We start from the raw sequence: 17,911 nt of genomic DNA, 5'->3' as shown, positions 1-17,911 counted from the left end.
AGGAGACACACAAATACACTTTTACTCTCTGCCTGTATCACTCTGGGATGTATCAGGATTTCACTCCAGCCTATACAGTCTCACCAAATCCCACTTCCCATTCAAAGCTCTATGCATCTATGGTGTTAAAACAAACTGACCACGTGCTGGCGGCAGCTATGCTGAGCTAGCTGCCCGACCCTCCTGGCTCTCGGTGCTTCCACCCGGCCCTGCACCCGCTCCAGCCATGACAGAGCAGACCATTTCCTTCTTCAAGGACTTCCTGGCAGGCGGCATTGCTGCCGCCATCTCCAAGACGGCTGTGGCACCCATCGGGCAGGTCAAGCTGCTGCTGCAGGTACAAAATGCTAGTGAACAGATAGCCGCTGACAAACAGTACAAGAGCATCGTGGACTGTATAGTCCGCATTCCCAAGGAGCAGGGCATTCTCTCCTTCTGGAGGGGTAACTTGGCCAAAGTCAACCACTACTTCCTTACCCAAGCCCTCAACTTTGCCTTTAAGGATAAGTATAAGCAGATGATTCTGGGTGGTGTAGACAAACATACACAAATCTGGAGGTATTTTGCTGGCAACCTGGCCTCAGGTGGGGTAGCTGGAGCCACTTCTCTCTGCTTCGCCTACCCACTGGATTTTGCTAGAACCCATTTGGTGGCTGATGTTGGAAAATCTGGTGCAGAAAGAGAATTCAAAGGCTTGGGAGACTGGTGAAAATCACAAAGTCTGATGGCATACGGGGCCTGTACCAGGGCTTCAGTGTCTCTGTGCAAGGCATCGTCATCTACAGGGCAGCCTATTTTGGCATGTATGGTATGGCCAAAGGTGTGTTCCCTGACCCCAGGAACACACACATCGTGGTGAGCTAGCTAGATGATCGCTCAGACTGTGACAGCTGTGGCTGGTGTAGTCTCCTATCCCTTTGACACTGTGAGGCAGCAGATGATGCAGTCTGGGCTCAAAGGGGCAGACATCATGTATAGTGGGACTGTTGATTGCTGGAGGAAGATTTTCAAAGACGAAGGTGACAAAACCTTCTTCAAGGGTGCACGGTCCAATGTTCTCAGAGGCATGGGTGGAGACTTTTTGCTGGTCCTATTCGATGAATTGAAGAAAGTCATCTAAGTGTGTCAGTCTTACTAGAAATGGGAACCAAAAGAATTATGCAGAATCCTTAACCATTACAGACCATTGACCTTCAAGAAATTCCTATTGTTTTTACCCAAGCAGATCAAGTCTCTAGAGGGCTATGGAAAGCTCTAGAAAAGGGGATCATCATGATCACATTCGACCATTGGCACTGCTGATTCCATGTATTGATTATTAGGGGGGAGGGGAATCATGACCATCATCATGGGTCCACAGGTGAGGCAGCTCAGCTATGCAGACCTAGAAACCCTCGAGTCCAAATGCTTGTAGGACCCTCAGTTGTGTTGAACTATTTATTTAAAAAAAAAAGTCTCCTATTTTGCACTATTCCTTTTGCACAGCTGGATATTTGCAATTATGTTTTATGTTGGGCATTTTGCTGCAAAACAATAAATAAGCAGGACACTCTTAAAAAAAAAAAAAGTGATCATACAAGTTATTATCTAGTGTGCCACAGAAAATATAGATCCTGCACCAAGTAAACATCTCCTCCCTTGGTCTTGCATAAAAGTTGAAGTTTTAAAACTCAGTCAGTATTGTCCTTTACCCTTTGGCCTGATATGCCTTAGTCCTAACCAGATCCACTTCATTCATATCTCTAATTGAAGTCTAAATTCATTTTCAGATCTTCCAACAGTTGCCGTATGAGGTAATACTGACATTCATAGTTGCTAAGCTCTAGCTCCGAGTCTCAGGTGTCACATGGATCCCCAAAGTCCCAGAGACCAACCAGGTTATACACAAGGAGCTCAGCATCTCAGAATTTAGAGATAACCATTACAACTCAGGAATAGATGTGACTGCTGTGAGAGCTTGCAATCTAGGAACCATTACAATAAGCGTTCTCCTGGTAAGCTGTGCTCTAAGATTCAGTTCTCCGAGTTGACACATTATAGTTAGTCCATATTAGTGAGGCATTATAATGTTTGTCCTCTTGTTTCTGGCATATTTCACTCAGAATGCTGTACTCAAGATCCGTTCATCTAGTTGCTTGTCTCACAGCTTATTCCTCCTTGTAGCTGCTCAATATTCTATTGCATGCCTACACCACAGTTCACCATCCTGTTCATCAGCTGATGTACCCTTAGGCCACCTCCATCCATTGCAGTTTGTGAATACTGCTGCCATAAACACCAGTGTGCAAATGTCCATTCGTGCCCCTGCTCTCAGATCTTCCGACTATATACCCCATCATGAGGTTGCAGGACCTTATGGCACCCACATACCTAGCGTCTTGTGGAACCACCACACTGTCCTCCAGATAGGCTACACCATTCTACTTCCCCACCAACAGTGAATATGTACATCCCTCTCCAAGTTCTGTCCAGCACTTGTATCCCTGTTTATTTTTTCCTTGCAATTTTATAGGGATATATTCACAGACCATACAGTCATCCACATGTACAATCAGTTGTTTATAGTATAATCATATAGTTGTGTGTTCATCACTACAATCAGCACTTACACATATTCATTACTAAAAAATAAAAAAAACAAAATAAAAAGGATAAAAGAAAAAATAAAATAATATACAACAAGATCAGACAATAACACTACTACCAAGAATCCCATACCCCTCCCTTACATCCCCCTGTCAAAGACATTTAGTTATGGTTTACATTTAATGGGAGCATATTACAGCTATTAATCTCAGACTCCAGTTGCATTGCTTATATTTTTTCCCAATACCATCCCTTATTCAACACCTTGCAAGGTTAACATTCATTTTTTTCTCCCACATGTAAAAACATTTTTACATTTGTACATTTTACATTTTGAAGAGTTTAGTCACCATCACTGACCACTCTAGGTTTCACTAAGTTACACAGTCCTGGTCTTATCATCCATCCTTCCCTCTGGTACCGTACATGCCCCCAGCACTCCTCTTTCAACTTTACTCACAGACATCTTTGGTCAGTGTACTTACAATACTGGGCTACCATCACTCAGAACTGCACTATCCATTTCTAGGTCTACATAATCAATCCTGTTGAGCATTCTATAATCCTTCAGCATCAAATGCCTGATCTCTACCCTCTTTCTATCTCCTGATAACCTGTATTCTCAGCTTTTAACTCTCAAAGTTTTCTCATCAGTGTTAGTTCATACAGTATTTGTCCTTTTATTTCTGGCTGACTTTGCTTAACATGATGTCCTCAAGGTTCATCCACATTATTATATGTTCCGTGATTTTGTTCTGTCTTAAGTTGTGTAATATTCCATTGTGCGTATATACCACAAGTTTGTTTATCCACTCATCCGTTGACGGACATTTGGGATGTTTCCATCTTTTGGTAATCATGAATAATGCCGCTATAAACATTTGTCCATTCATGTCTTAGCTTTCAGTTCCTCTGAGTGTATACCTAGTAATGGAATTGCTGGATTGTATGGCAGTTCTATACTTAGCTTCCTGAGAAAACTCCACACTGCCTTCCACAGTGGCTGTAGTTTCTACATTCCTACCAACAGTGAATAAGTGTGCCTCTTTCTCCACATCCTCTCCAGCAGTTGTAATTTCTGTTTTTTGGATAATGGCCATTCTGGTAAGTGTGAGGTGGTATCTTACTGTGGTTTTGATTTGCATTTCCCTAATAGCCAGTGAAGTTGAGCATCTTTCATATATTTTTGAGCCATTTGTACTTCCTCTTCAGAAAACTGTCTATCCATGTCTTGCCCATTTTTGAATTGGGTTGTCTTTCTATTTTTGAGTTGTAGGATAATTTTATATTTTCTGGAGATTAAACCCTTATCAAATATGTGGTTTCCAAATATTGTCTCCCATTGCGTAGACTGCCTTTTTACTTTTCTGACAAAGTCCTTTAATATACAAAAGTGTTTAATTTTGAGGAGATACCTATTTCTTCTTTGATTGCTTGTGCTTTGGGTATAAGGTCTAGGAAACCACCTCATATTGCTAGATCTTTAAGACATTTCCCTACATTTTCTTCTAAAAGTCTTATGGCCTTAGCACTAATGTTTAGGTCCTTGATCCATTTTGAGTTAATTTTTGTATAAAGTGTAAGATAGAGTCCTCTTTCATTCTTTTGGATATGGATATCCAGTTCTCCAAACACCATTTATTAAAAAGGCTGCTCTGTCCCATTTGCTTTGACTTGACTGCCTTATCAAAGATCAATTGTCCGTAGATGAAAGGGTCTATTTCTGAACACTCAATTAGATTCCATTGGTTGGTATATCCTTCTTTATGCCAGTACCATGCTGTTTTGACCACTGCTGCTTTGTAGTATGCTTCAAAGTCAGGTAGTGTTAGACCTCCCACTTCTTTCCTCTTTCTCAAGATATTTTTGGTTACTTGGGGCACCCTGCCCTTCCACATAAATTTGGTTATTGGTTTTTCTATTTCTGCAAAGTAAGTTGTTGGGATTTTAATTGGTATTGAATTGAATCTATAAATCAGTTTAGGTAGAATTGACATCTTAACTATATCGATTGGGATGATCATGTGACTCTTCTGCTTTGATTTATTGATGTGGTGTATTACATTAATTGATTTTCTTGTGTTAAACCAGTCGTGCATATCTGGAATAAATCCCACCTGGTCGTGGTGTATAATTCTTTTAATGTGCTGCTGGATTCAATTTGCGAGTATTTTGTTGAGGATTTTTGCATTTACATTCATTGAAGAGATTGGTCTATTATTTTCTTTTTTTGTAGTACCTTTGTCTGACTTTGGTATTAGGGTGATGTTGGCTTCATAGAATGAGTTAGGTAGATTTCCCTCCTCTTCAATTTTTTTAAAGAGTTTGAGCCCGATTGGTACTAATTCTTTCTTGAATGCTTGGTAGAATTCACATGTGAAGCCATCTGTTCCTGGGCTTTTCTTTTGGGGGAGCTTTTTTATGATTTACCTGTGACTGGTTTGTTGAGATTGTCTATTTCTTCTCCAGTCAGTGTTGGTTGTTCATGCTTTTCTAGGAAGTTGTCCATTTTGTCTAAGTTGTCTAGTTTATTAGCATATAGCTGCTCATAGTATCTTTTCATTATCTCCTTTATTTCTGTGGGGTCAGTAGTTATGTCCCCTTCCCCATTTCTGATTGTATTTATTTGCATTCATATTCATTCTCTCTCTCTTTCTTTCTCTCCCCCCCCCCCCCCCCGTTAGCCTAGCCAAGTGTCTATCAATTTTGTTGATTTTCTCAAAGAACCAATTTCTGGTTTTGTTGATTCTATTGTTTTCCTGTTCTCAATTTCACTTATTTCTGCTCTAATCTTTGTTATTTCTTTCCTTCCGTTTCCTTTGGGGTTAGTTTGCTGTTCTGTCTCTAGTTATTCCAGGTGAGCAGTTAATTCCTCAATTTTTGATCTTTCTTCTCTTTTAATAAAGGCATTTAGGGTGATAAAGTTTCCTCTCAGCACTGTCTTTGCTGCATCTTATAAGTTTTGATATGTTGTGTTTTCATTGTCATTTGCCTTGAGGTATTTATGGCTTTCATTTGTAATTTCTTTCTTTACCCACTGGTTGTCTAAGATTGTGTTGTTTAGCCCCCATATATTTGTGAATTTTCTGACCTTCTGCCTGTTATTGATTTCCGACTTCATTACATTATGATCTGAGGAAGTGTTTTGTATAATATCAATATTTAAAATTTTTTTTGCTTTGTGACCCAACATGTGGTCTATCCTAGAGAATGATCCATGAGCACTTGAGAAAAATGTGTATCCTGGTGTTTTGGGGGATAATATTCTATAAATGTCTGTCAAGTCTAGTTCATTTATCATATAATTCAACATCTCTGTTTCCTTATTGATTTTCTGTCTAGATGTTATATCCACTGAAGTCTCCAGCTATTAATGTAGAGGTATCTACTTCTCCCTTTAGTGTTGTCAGTGATTGCCTCACGTATTTTGGGGCACTCTGTCTAGGTGCATAAATATTTATGATTGATATGTTTTCTTGATGAATTGACCCTTTTATTAATATATAGTGTCCTTCTTTGTCTCTTTTAATTGTTTTACATTTGATGTCTAATTTGTCTGATATTAATATAGTTACTCCCTTGTTTTTTTCTGGTTGTGTGTGCCTGGAATATCTTTTTCCAACCTTGCACTTTCAGCCTATTTCTGTCATTGTGTCTAAAGTGAGTTTCTTGTAGACAACATATAGATGAGTCCTGTTTTTTAATCCATTCTGCCATTTTATATCTTTTTATTGGGGAGTTTAATCCATTAACATTTCATGTTATTACTGTGAGGGCAGTACTTTCTTCTACCATTTTGTCTTTTAGATTTTATATGTCATATCTTATTTTTTTCTTTCTCTCTCTCCTTTTATCCTTCCTGATAGTCTTCATTCTACATTCTTCTCTAACCCTCTCTCTCCTGTGTTTTCCTATCATCCTGTAGCACTCCCTTTATTACTTCTCTCTCAGTGCCTGTTTTTCTGAAAATATTTTAATTTTCCCCTCATTTTTGAAGGGCAGTTTTGCCAGATATAGAATTCTTGGTTGGCAGTTTTTCTTTCAGTATCTTAAATATATCATACCACTGCCTTCTCACCACCATGGTTTCTGTGGAGAAATCTGTACATAGTCTTATAGAGTTTCCCTTATATGTGATCAATCAGTTTTTTCTTGCTGCTTTCAGAAGTCTCTCTGTGTTTGACATTAGACAGTCTGATCAATAAGTGTCTTGGAGTAGTTGTATTCGCATCTATTCTGTTTGGGATATGATAAACTCTTGAATCTTTAATTTTCTGTCTTTCATAAGAGTTGGGAAATTTTCTATTATTGTTTCTGCCCCTTTTCCCTCCTCTTTTCCCTCTGGGACACCCATAGCATGTATGTTTGTGTACTTCATGTTGTCATTCAGTTCCCTAAGAACTTGCTTGTATTTTTCCATTCTTTTCCCTATCTGTTCTTTTGTGTGTATGATTTCAAATGTTTGGTCTTCCAGTCCACTGATCCTTTCTTATGCCTCTTCAGATCTGTTCTATGTCTCCATTGTTTTTTCATCTCTTGTGTTGTGCCTTTCATTCCCATAAGTTCTGTCATTTGTTTTTTTACAAATTCTTCTTTATGGTCATCTGGTGTCTTCTTTATATCCTTCGTCTCTTTTGCCACATTTTCCTTCAGCTCATTGATTTGATTTAGGAGATTTGTTTGAACATTTTTAATTAGTTGTTTCAATTCCTATATCTCCATTTAAGTGTTAGTTTGTTCCTTTGGCTGGTTCATATTTTTGTTTTTCCTAGTATGGCTCATTATTTTTAGCTGTCTAAGCATATGGTTTTCTTGATTAATTTATTCTGGAGCTTGTTTTCACTCTTTTACCTAGGGTTGTCTTGTTCATTGGCTGTGTTCCCTATCTGTTCTTTGGTGTTCAGTTCGACTTATTCTAGACCTCTATCATAGTTGCTATGATATTGTTTTTCTGGTTCTTGCTCTGTGTCTGTGTAACCTTTTTGTGAAAGGATGTCCCCAGATATGATCAACCCCAATCAGATTTTCTCAGTCCAGATAGGCCCAGGTCTCAGGAGGACAGTGTGGAGTTTCCCTGAGCATGAGAAACTTCATGTTGTCAGACCCTCCTGTGAAGCCTCTAGACTCTGTGCTTCTTGTATCCTGTCCAGCAGTTGGTGCTTGTCAGACCACAGCTCTCCACCAGTATAAACAAGTGCCAAAGGTGCCTTTAATTCTCTGCAGACCTTGTCCCTGCTGGGGGCAAGGCTGACTCAAGTTGGTTTCTGTTTTCCAGCCCCTGGGCTCTGAGTTCTTTGAAGGAGGGCTACCACTTGAGCTGGGACCCACTCTTCCCTTTTCTTGGGGAAGTTATGCCCTTTAGGGAATTGTACCCACTAGACTCATTGCTTTGTCTGTCAGAGCTATCTTAGGTCCACTTTTGCCTGGGCCCAGTGGCCAATTGCCAATATTTGAGGCTTTCTGTAATGAGCTACTTATAATAGTTATTTCAAAAATAAAGGGAAAGAAAAGAAAAAGAAATTCCTTTTCAAGGCCTTTCCCTATCCTTCAAGTTTTGTCAGTCCCAGTATAGACTATTTAAAGATAACACCTGCTATTATCTCTTTCATCTCAATAATTACTCTGAAACTACTTTAATTCTGCCCTTGCCTAGGACAGTGCTAAAGCAGACTCTCTGATGGGCTATTGAAAAGCAAAAAGATAAAGAGTCAGAGAGCAAGAAAAGAAGAAAAATAAACACTTTTCAGAGCTGGACCCCAGCTCCCCAGGTTTGCAGACAGGAGTTGGTACCCATTTCTATGTGCCCCTTTTTCTTGAAGCCCAGCCCTTTTCCAGTATTCTGAGCACCTCCAACTCCAACAGTCTCTGGTTTTTGTTTTTTTTTTTTTTTCCTGATTTTTTTGTTAGCCCTGCTTTCTGTCTGCTGGACTGATTTTTCCCAGATTCTTTTGTGCCTGCTATTGGCTTATCTGTGCTTGGAGCATCTATTCAGCAGTTCGAGTTTGTTATTTCTGCAGTTGGGGCCAGGTTGAGCCCCCCTCCTTGCTCCCAGCACAGTTTGCTTCTTTTTCCCTTGGGGAACCAGCTCCAAGACAGTCTGCCGTGCCTGGTGGGGAGGAATGCCAGCCCCCTGGCCAGGGAAACTTACAGGTTTCTCTGCGATCTCAGCCATTCCACCTGTTCCAGACTGTTGTACAATGCATGTCTGGTCACAGACATCTCTGAAGTGGCTGTTCCATATAGTTCCTAGCTATTTATCAGCTGCCCCAGAGGAATAACTAAATTCCACACCTCACCACTCCGCCATGTTGCCCCACCTCTCATTGAAGTGCTTTTCGTAGGGGATGCCATGATGAGGATTGCATTTCAAAATGATCTTTCTGGCTTCTGTCTGGAGGGTGGATCAAATGGGGTGTTCCAACCCAGCTCAGTCCCAGGACTGAAGAACATGCCAGGCACAGAGTTAGATGTGAATTTAATTATGACTTACACATAGGAGAAGATTCTTCTCAGTGGGGACTGGCCGAGGAAAGTGGAATTAGTGCTCTGCAAAGGGCAGGGAGTGCAAGGACAGCTTATAAGAGTCTAGGACAAAGACATTTTATAGGGTATGAGAACAGAGTTTCAATGGAGTCTTGTGACACAGGGTCTGGAGGTTTTTTACCAACAGTTACCAGGGATGGGAATTTCAGTGCTTTGCTTATATACTGTCTGTGTGTACTTTTTTCCTTGGGGAGAATTGATGACCTTCAACTTCTGTCCCAGTCAAGCAGGCTGCTATGTGCTGTGGGGCCTCATTCCCCATTAGGGAGGGGTAGTTTGGGCCCTGGGTCCCCACAGGGGGCAAGTGTGACTGTCGGGAGACCTGTTAATACAGGCTAATGTGTAGTAGTTCGAGGCAGTGGTGGTGGTGGAGAAGGTGACATGAGTTCAAGTGAGGAGACTCCAGAGGTGTAAATAGTTATATCATTAGGACTTGGTGATGGAACATAATGAGGGGATGGGGAGACAGAGCAAGCAAGGATAATTCATAGGGACTTACGACAGTGCTGGCATAGACCTGGCGTGCAATAAATGTGTACTACCTGTTGCTGAAACTGGTGGGTGCTCCTGGGCCTACATAGCTGCAGATCCACATGACACTTTGTTCTTTTTGTCTTTTCCTTTTTTTTCTTTTTTTAATGACACTTTGGAGGTAGGAAGGTAGGCCTTGCATGTGTCAGCTGAGACTTCATTCAGCAAAAGTCTTTGGGAAATCTGACATTGCTTTCATTCTTGTAGATTCATAAATGGAGTTTTAGTCAGAAACTAAGCCTGCATTAAAATGGAATATAAAGCTGTAGAATGAGACTTAATCATTTTTTCTTTTAATATTTTAGGCTCTCACAGCCTCATTGACTGATTCATAAATCGGGCAGCATCCTCGTCAGAAAGTAGAAGGGAGCACCCCTGGAGGGTGGAAGGGGAGGTCCGCACAGGGTGAATGTGGCAGCAGGTGAGGACATGTTCTGATTGGGTGACATTAAGTTTCTCTTTTATTGCGGGGGGGGGGGGTGTCTTACAAAGTGGAGAGCAGATATACGTTGATTAGTATGAATGCTTGTCCATCCTGATAAACTCTCTACTGGAACCAAAACTAGTTTTAGCACCAGGAATTGCTTATCAGTGGCCCTATAGGGTGTTTTCCATTTTCCCAGAAAGCCCCTGCTGGTAAATTGTTTTTCTCCTCTGGAAAAGCCTTCTTGGAAAGGGGTTTCTCCCAGCAGTACGTGAGGCAGACAGCCAATGTATTTTGCCTGACAGTCCCCTCTTTTGGTCATTTTTCCAAAGATCTCATTGGAAACTTGACGAAAACATGCCAGTTACCACTATTGAGTTCTTTTCTTGTCAGGCAGTAGAGTAAGCTCATCCAGTCATTTTGTTCCATTTTTCCTTTGCATTTTTTGTTTGCTTGTTTCCTTTCTTGACTGCAGTGTGGTTCATTGGGTGGCTGTTCAATTACATTTAAGACCCTTGAAGTGGGGTTACTTACTCAGCTGAATAGGTTACAGGTGCAGCCCTCCCTCTGAATGAGGGTGTCTGTTATTTATTTTGTTTTATTTTTAGTCTCGGTCTACTACAGACAGTCCCATTTCTGTCTCATTTTTCTTTTGATTAGCTATCTTAAGAGCAAACATCCGTCTTGAGGATGACAAGGACTTTGAACAAAATCATGAAACACCGTTTGTCAAGAAATAAAAACATATAGATTGATAATCACAGTTAAAAGCATAAATTCAAAGCATTTTAATTTGTTCCCATATTCCATTAAACCAAGAATCTAGGTCAGGAAACAAGTCTGTCCGTTGAAACATTTGAGCCTGACTAATCACATGAATCACCTTAATTTGGTCCTTTAAAATATTCAGGTTGTTTATCGCTGTGCCAGACTTACTGACATTAATGCAATGTTGTTCATGGGCAGTTGGGGTATCTGGAGCCTGTCTGTTTTGTAAGATCAGTGATGCTCAGCTGTCAGTTCAGCCTGGAGAGTGAGCCTGATGAGCATTTAGGGTGGTGTTAAAGCTCAGTTTCATAACCTAAAATACATTTATAACTGCTCGTTCCAGGTCATGTGTTCCCAGGGAGGGTATGGTGCTCAGGAAAGAGTGGAACCTTGTGTTACAGTCAGTCAAGAGATTGGAGGTATTAACCCCCTTTTGTCAGTTTGAGGCCCCGTGTACAAAAGATACTAAGTTAGCTTTCTGACTGGCATTTAGTGTATATAATATATGCACACTCACAGGATCTTGTCCAAATTCCAGGTAGGTCATAAACCCCCGCAGTTATCTGCAGTTTATGAAGGAGATGCAAAGTAGCTCCACAATGAACAGGAACCACAGATGTGTGCTATAGTTTTCCATTGAAACATGAAATTTCTCTACAGTTACCTCCCTTTTGAGCAAAGATAATCTCATAAAGATTATTTTTAACCATAAAATAAGACTGATTCCATTAGATTTGGCTTGATTATTTACATAGGTGGAGCAAGAGTGACAATTTACCATGATGGTCCTTTTAGGTGTACTTTGCCTGTGTTTTCATAAGGAACCTCTCATTGAACTTTTAAAAGCCTCCCGAGGCTAGGAAGCCAAGCCAAGGGCTCGACACTAAATTTCGCCTTGAGTTTCTATAGATTTGGGTGAATTCCTCTTTCTCAAGGTCCCCAAAGTATCATACGGTTCCTATGCTTGCCAGAAAGTAAACTTTCTTTTGATCTGTGAGGCCGGGCAACCTAGAGCCAGGTACAAGACCATTTTTCTAAGAGGGCTTTGTAAGCATTCATTCTGTAAAGTCAACCTTAGTTGTTAAAAAATGTCTTGTGAAATCTGATTCAATGAGCATCACTTTCAAACATGATATTCCATTCAAAGCCTACGTTACATAACCAATATTTCCAATTATGTCCTGTTAACAAGGAGGACAGATTCTGATTGAACATATGTGAATCATTATTTTGCCATAAAAATAAGAATATTCAACGAGAGTTTCCAAATTCTGGAGGGTCCAGGCAGAGAAAAAAAGATGAATATTTTATGAATTGTAGATAGCTTAAGGAAAAAGAGTAAGAGACCCCTTCTCTCCAGAAAATAGAACATTAAAACCTCAGCAATAATCCAAACAAACTATAGTCATTCTTTATCAATTCATTCAGTTCTAGGTACTTGGTCCTTGTTCTAAGGATTATTTTTTCAAAATTATTTAAGCAATGTTAATAGGAACCAGTGCCCCAGAGTGCCCGGCATGTCCTCTCTGTGATCTGTGGGACAGACCTTTTTGTTGAAGATGAGGCACTCGAGCCTCTAGCTGATTCCAAGTGTTTTCAGGGAAGCATCAGAATAAAAAAAAAGTCTGTAGTTGACCAAAGACTTAGGATGGCTGTGATTAAATTATTATTCTTTTACAAAAGTGAACATTCTGAAGAAGGTTCATTACAGAAATAATGCAGTTGACAAGGAGATGTGATTGCTTCCATGACATGTAACATTTTAAACAGTAACTGAAATTATGACCAATAACACTAAACTATTGTCTGATTATCAGGCCAATCCATACTAGGACATCTCATGGACAGTGAGTGTATTGACAAATCTCAAGGAACTTTATTCAATTTCTGAAATGTTTATATTAATAGCATTTTATCAATATAAATTTAACCAACAGAAGTTTTAAGACTCCTATTTAATTTGACGGCACTTCCCATGCAATTCATAGAATATGATATAAACCTAATTATTTCTTGTACCTCTCTTTTTACAAGGTGAAAGAACAAATCGTTTGTGACTTTCCAGGGGCCCTCAAGAAAATCCCAAAGACAGTTTGAGGTCAATAAGATGTCAGTTAGGGTTTGATGTTGGGAAGGCAAAAGTCAAAATTTGACATGTTTGGGCATTTTGTTAAATAGGAAAATGGATCACCGTGAAACAATATTTGGTTCCCTATTTAACCAAAGTGGCAATAAAAGATTTTAAAAGTAAACAGGAGTTAACATGATTGCAAAACAACTTAGTTCTTTTAAGTGAGAAGACCTTCTCAAAATCAATAAAGAATGATAAGGTCAATATAAATATCAATAAGGATATTCTGATAAGAGAGAATCTTGGCTTTCTAGGCAAGTTACACAAATGGTTAAGAAAAACCGTTTATAACCTCTTACTGAAAGCAGACCAGTAATCCAAGGAGCATTATCATTTTAACAGAGAGAAAACCAAATTCTAATTTTGCATGAATATATCGTCTGCTAAGAAAACTCTAAAAAAAAAAAACTTTAAAAACCTATTAGCAAGTAAGTATTAGAGCTGTATTGAAGGCGAATAGGATTGAAAGGGGTTGTTTAAAGGCATATATCCCACAGATCATCACTACTAATATGGATAGGTGGAAGAAAAAACCTCTTAAATATTAGCCAGCCTTGACCACGAGAAATAAAATTTGTTTTCCACAAACTTTCTACCGTTTTCTATCCATTCAGGTTTTGTCCTACGCATTCCAATTTCTCATTCCATAACAACCAGTCTTTTTACTTTAGGACAAAACTCCTCTCTTTTTACATAATAAAACACATCCTGCATATCTTTCGTATTTAAGTTACCAAAAAAATCTTGGAAGCTGTCTTCAAACTGACAACCTACAAAACACAATTATTCTTAAAATAAAGTTTATCAGAATAATAAATCAATTTGGTTAAACACAAACTTACATTTTTCATCATCTTAAAGATCTAGTAAATATAATGCTAGCTTATTTTATTAATAAAGCTATATAAATTTAGGGAGAACATATCCAAGTAGAATAAAATTGTGCGTGTGATATGCTTAGCAATATAACAGAGAAGGCATGGCTGTTTTTGGTTAACTAACAATATCATATTAGTCCCATTATCAAAGGTTTTATCTGAATTATGTGAACTTAAAAAAAAAAAAAAACATTTGGTTTTAGTTCTACAAATACTCTTTTTTCATTGGAAAGATTAGATGTTGGTTTCCTTAATTTCTAGGATTTTAGGTGTATTAATTTATAAATAACTGCTTATTTAATTTTAAGCCATTTTGAGTAGAGCTCTTTTGAGGAGTTTTCTAAGTTAATGTGGTAATACCACCCGGAGGTAGGATAATACCGTACAACAAACATTCAGACAGACACAACTAGAGAGATTATAGTTTCAATTTAAACATTTTCAGCCATGAGGCAGAAACAAAATACAGGAAACATAGAAATATAAAACTCACTAGTGTATACAAGCTATTTTCAAGTCTTGTAATTTCTTAGTAGACTCTGAGTACCAATTAAAATAGGCATCCCATTTTGCCTAATTTGGGAGCCCTTTTTCTTGAGTGCACCCCTGTGATGAGTAAAGTTGTCTAAGGAGAGCATTCTCCATAATGGTCATTGCAACTTTAGGTTGTCTTTGGTGATATTTTGCTATTTGGTTAGACAAGCACAGCTTCTGGCCCCATAATTCTTGACCATAATATGCTTGACTGCCAAAGGGTAGAAGAGTCAACGTTTTTGAGAGTTTGAGCATCCCTCTTTACCATTTCACTTCTTACCTCGTGTGCAGGACAAAGAAACCAGCAGTAGCAAAAATGAAACTGGACTGCATCGAAAGGCTAGGGACTCTGGACCCAAAGTTTGAGCCTTCTTGTCAACAAGATTGACTCACTAATGTTTGGACTAAATGCTAGGGAGATTGGAGAGCTGTGATCTGAGAGGCACTCACCCACAACCCTTGGAGACGGCGAGAAGGACGGAGAACTCAAAGGGTCCATGGCACCTTCTCTTGTCTTTCTTGTTGTCTCCAGAGCTGCCAGGAGTTGCCTTCAGATCCTGTCTTCGTTGCCAAAACCGATTTAAAAAGAAAAACAAAAAATTTTCCATGCAGTATAAGATCTCACAGCTTTATTGAGCAATTCATGAATCGGGCATCATCTCATTCAGAAAGTGGAAGGGAACTCCAGAGACTTAATCTTTACAGTTATTTTCTGTTTGGCCCTATTTGTTCCCACTTTTACATCAAATTATAAGCAAAAACTCCTGTGGCTTTTGGGACTCTAGGGAGGCTCAGAGGGAAGCTGGTGGGAAGTTTTCTGAGGCCGTGCCAGCAGAGCTCAGCTTCCTGGAGAGCAGGTCTGAGGGCAGGGAGCCAGGGCGGGGGCCACCAGCCTGCAGGGGCTGTGAGATGGGGCTGCCAGGAGAAACAGAGGCAGGGGGAATGGTTGAGGAGAGTGTACAGATGTCACCCAGATGCCCCCAACTTGTCCAGCCTTTGGGGGTCATACTTCTTCTCTTTCAGTGCCCAAATGGCATGAGTCAAAAGCCTCATCTCTCATGACTTCTGGCTGTCTAGTTTTTATTATCAGTTTCCTTGCCCATAGTATTTCTGGGATTTCCTGATAATGTTTCCAAATGCCACACCCCTATGCTGGTTGCCCATGGCCCCTGAGCACCTGCATTGAGGGGTACAGTGCACGTGTGGTCTGAGGGAATGGCACCCCCTGCCTGCATATGTTCTGGGCTCAGTCACGTGACCACATGCAGTGCCCTTTCCCAAATCTGGATACAAGCCCATTCCTGAATTCCCCAGAGCACAGGAAATTGTGGGCTGTAATGTTAAGAACAGTCTACTGAAAGCTTGGGAACAACTGAAGTAATTACCAGTGGAAAGAAAAATCCCTACTTAGGCAGAGGATGTGGTAGGTCCTTTCCATAAGGATTCTTTACCCGGCATCTCTTTCTGCTTAGAGCAGGCAAGCTGCCGTGTTGCAGAAGCCAGCTCACCTCCTTCCAACAGGAGTGCCATAACCATGCATCTCCTATCCAGAGTTCAAATCTCTGAGGTCTTCAGATAAATGGAATAGAGTGAAGGAGGCATGTTTCAGAGCCGCAGCTCTGCTCAGAGACAACGTTTTCCCTTGTGATGCATAGAGAACAGTTTCCTCCTCCCAGTCTCAAGCAGAGACTTGAGACATAATGGTCTTAGTTTTGCATGACTGAAGGGCCCAAAACATGGTCTGCCCCATCCCTTCCATTCCCTGCTAAGCACCACAGCCACCCCCCCACCCCCCCACTCCTCCCACTCCCCGCCCCCCACCATGGGTGAACTCAAGGCTGGGCTTCCAGAAAAAGAAAGAATCTGCTTCAAGTTTGAAAATGGTGGTTTCTCACCCTTTCTCATCCTTTAATAGCCACCAAGCTATTCAAAACTTATTGATATACAGACTTAGCTAGCGCATCCCATTCCCCCATTTGGGAGCAGCAACTAGAAGCCTCTAATTGAGGCTGATTGGAGCAAGATAAGGCCTTGGCTGCCACAAGCCTCTGCAGAGAGAAAGAGCCGGCCGGGTGACCACTGAGTCCTCATCTGGCCTGAGGGCCTCACTACCGGTCAGTGCCCAGCAAAGAACAAATAAAGAACCAGAGGGAAAAGTATTGGTAATGAATGGTGGTGATGACAGCACAGCAGTATGAATGTAACTAACACCACTGAACTGTATATTTGAATGTGGCAAAAAGAGGAAATTTTAGGTTGTATATTAGTTATTAGAATGAAAATTAAAAAAAAAAAACACATAGAACTGAACACAGTGAACCCTAATGTAAACTATGATTAATAGCATAATTATAATAATATTGTTTCATAGTTGTAACAGAGGTAACATACTAATGTAAAGTGTTAACAATAGGGAAAATTGTGTTTGTGAATGGGGGGAATATGGGAACTCTGTATTTTCTGCATGATTTTTCTGTAAGCCTACAACTCCTGTAATTAAAAACAAAAAACAAAAGGGAAAAAGAAAAAAAAAAAACACCAGCGGGAACTTCCTTCATTTCAATAGTTGAATAGTCAGGGGCTTTTCATAATTTGATCATCACTGTAAATCGTGATGCTTGAGTCTTCTAACCTAGAATGGTACAGAAGGATGAATTGGAAGACACTCAGTTTAATATAAGCTGGAAAGATGAGTAGAGCTTAATTAGCATGATAGAACTGACATGTCTAGGATTATTTGTTTAATTAGAGGCAAAGTTTATTCTAAAGGCCAAGCCCTTGAATTTCTTCCTGCCACTTTACCCACTGTGTATACACCCCTACTGTACTGTGACCTCCTTTTCAATCCTCAGATTCTTAAGAATTCTAGATAAGTGAACTAAAATACTGAAGCATAATTGGTTTCCAAAAAAAAGTTATGGAGAATTCATTTTTTATCATTACCCTATCTTTACTACAACTAAGATTCCTTAGGCTAGAAATCTAACACCTGTCATCCATCCATCCATCCATTCATTCATTCATTCAACAAATGTATCACAGAGCTGTCAGTTCCAAAGCCTGAGCCAGACCCCAGGATGAAATGGTGAGCAATATAAATAGGGTCTACTAAGCTTAGAGCCTAGAGAATGCAGCATTGACGTAGCACTCTATAAATCTGACATTGAAGGACAGACTGGGCATTTCTTTTGTGAAGAAACTCTTGACTATAGAATGTGAGAGATATTTCTTCTAGGGTCTCTCAAAAGTGGACTGGACCAAACCCTCTAACTATAACAAAGAGGACAACACAATGTCAGAAAAGATGGACTGTCACTTCTTTCTCTCACTCACTGATATTCCCAGCCTTCCCCCTGCATGGTCTTGAATTATGCTATTATTCTATAACTTATAAAGTCTACCCATTGGTAAAATAGTACGGTTAACATGCTTCTTTAATAATACATGGCAGTGTTAAACGATGGCTTGCATTCTAGTAGCAAGAGTAATGCTGAGGTAAGACTATACATTATCGAC

General features: G+C 39.9%; 1 pseudogene; it reads left to right on the top strand.

Moving 5' to 3' along the window:
- The first annotated feature begins 226 nt into the window (after positions 1 to 226).
- On the top strand, positions 227 to 1,120 carry LOC119505324 (annotated as a pseudogene).
- Positions 1,121 to 17,911: the final 16,791 nt, after the last annotated feature.

The sequence above is a fragment of the Choloepus didactylus genome, chromosome 10 (genome assembly GCF_015220235.1).
Source record: "Choloepus didactylus isolate mChoDid1 chromosome 10, mChoDid1.pri, whole genome shotgun sequence".
Taxonomy (NCBI): Eukaryota; Metazoa; Chordata; class Mammalia; order Pilosa; family Megalonychidae; genus Choloepus; species Choloepus didactylus.
The sequence above is the reverse complement of the archived record's forward strand: the minus strand, read 5'-3'. Positions and strand labels throughout refer to the sequence as shown.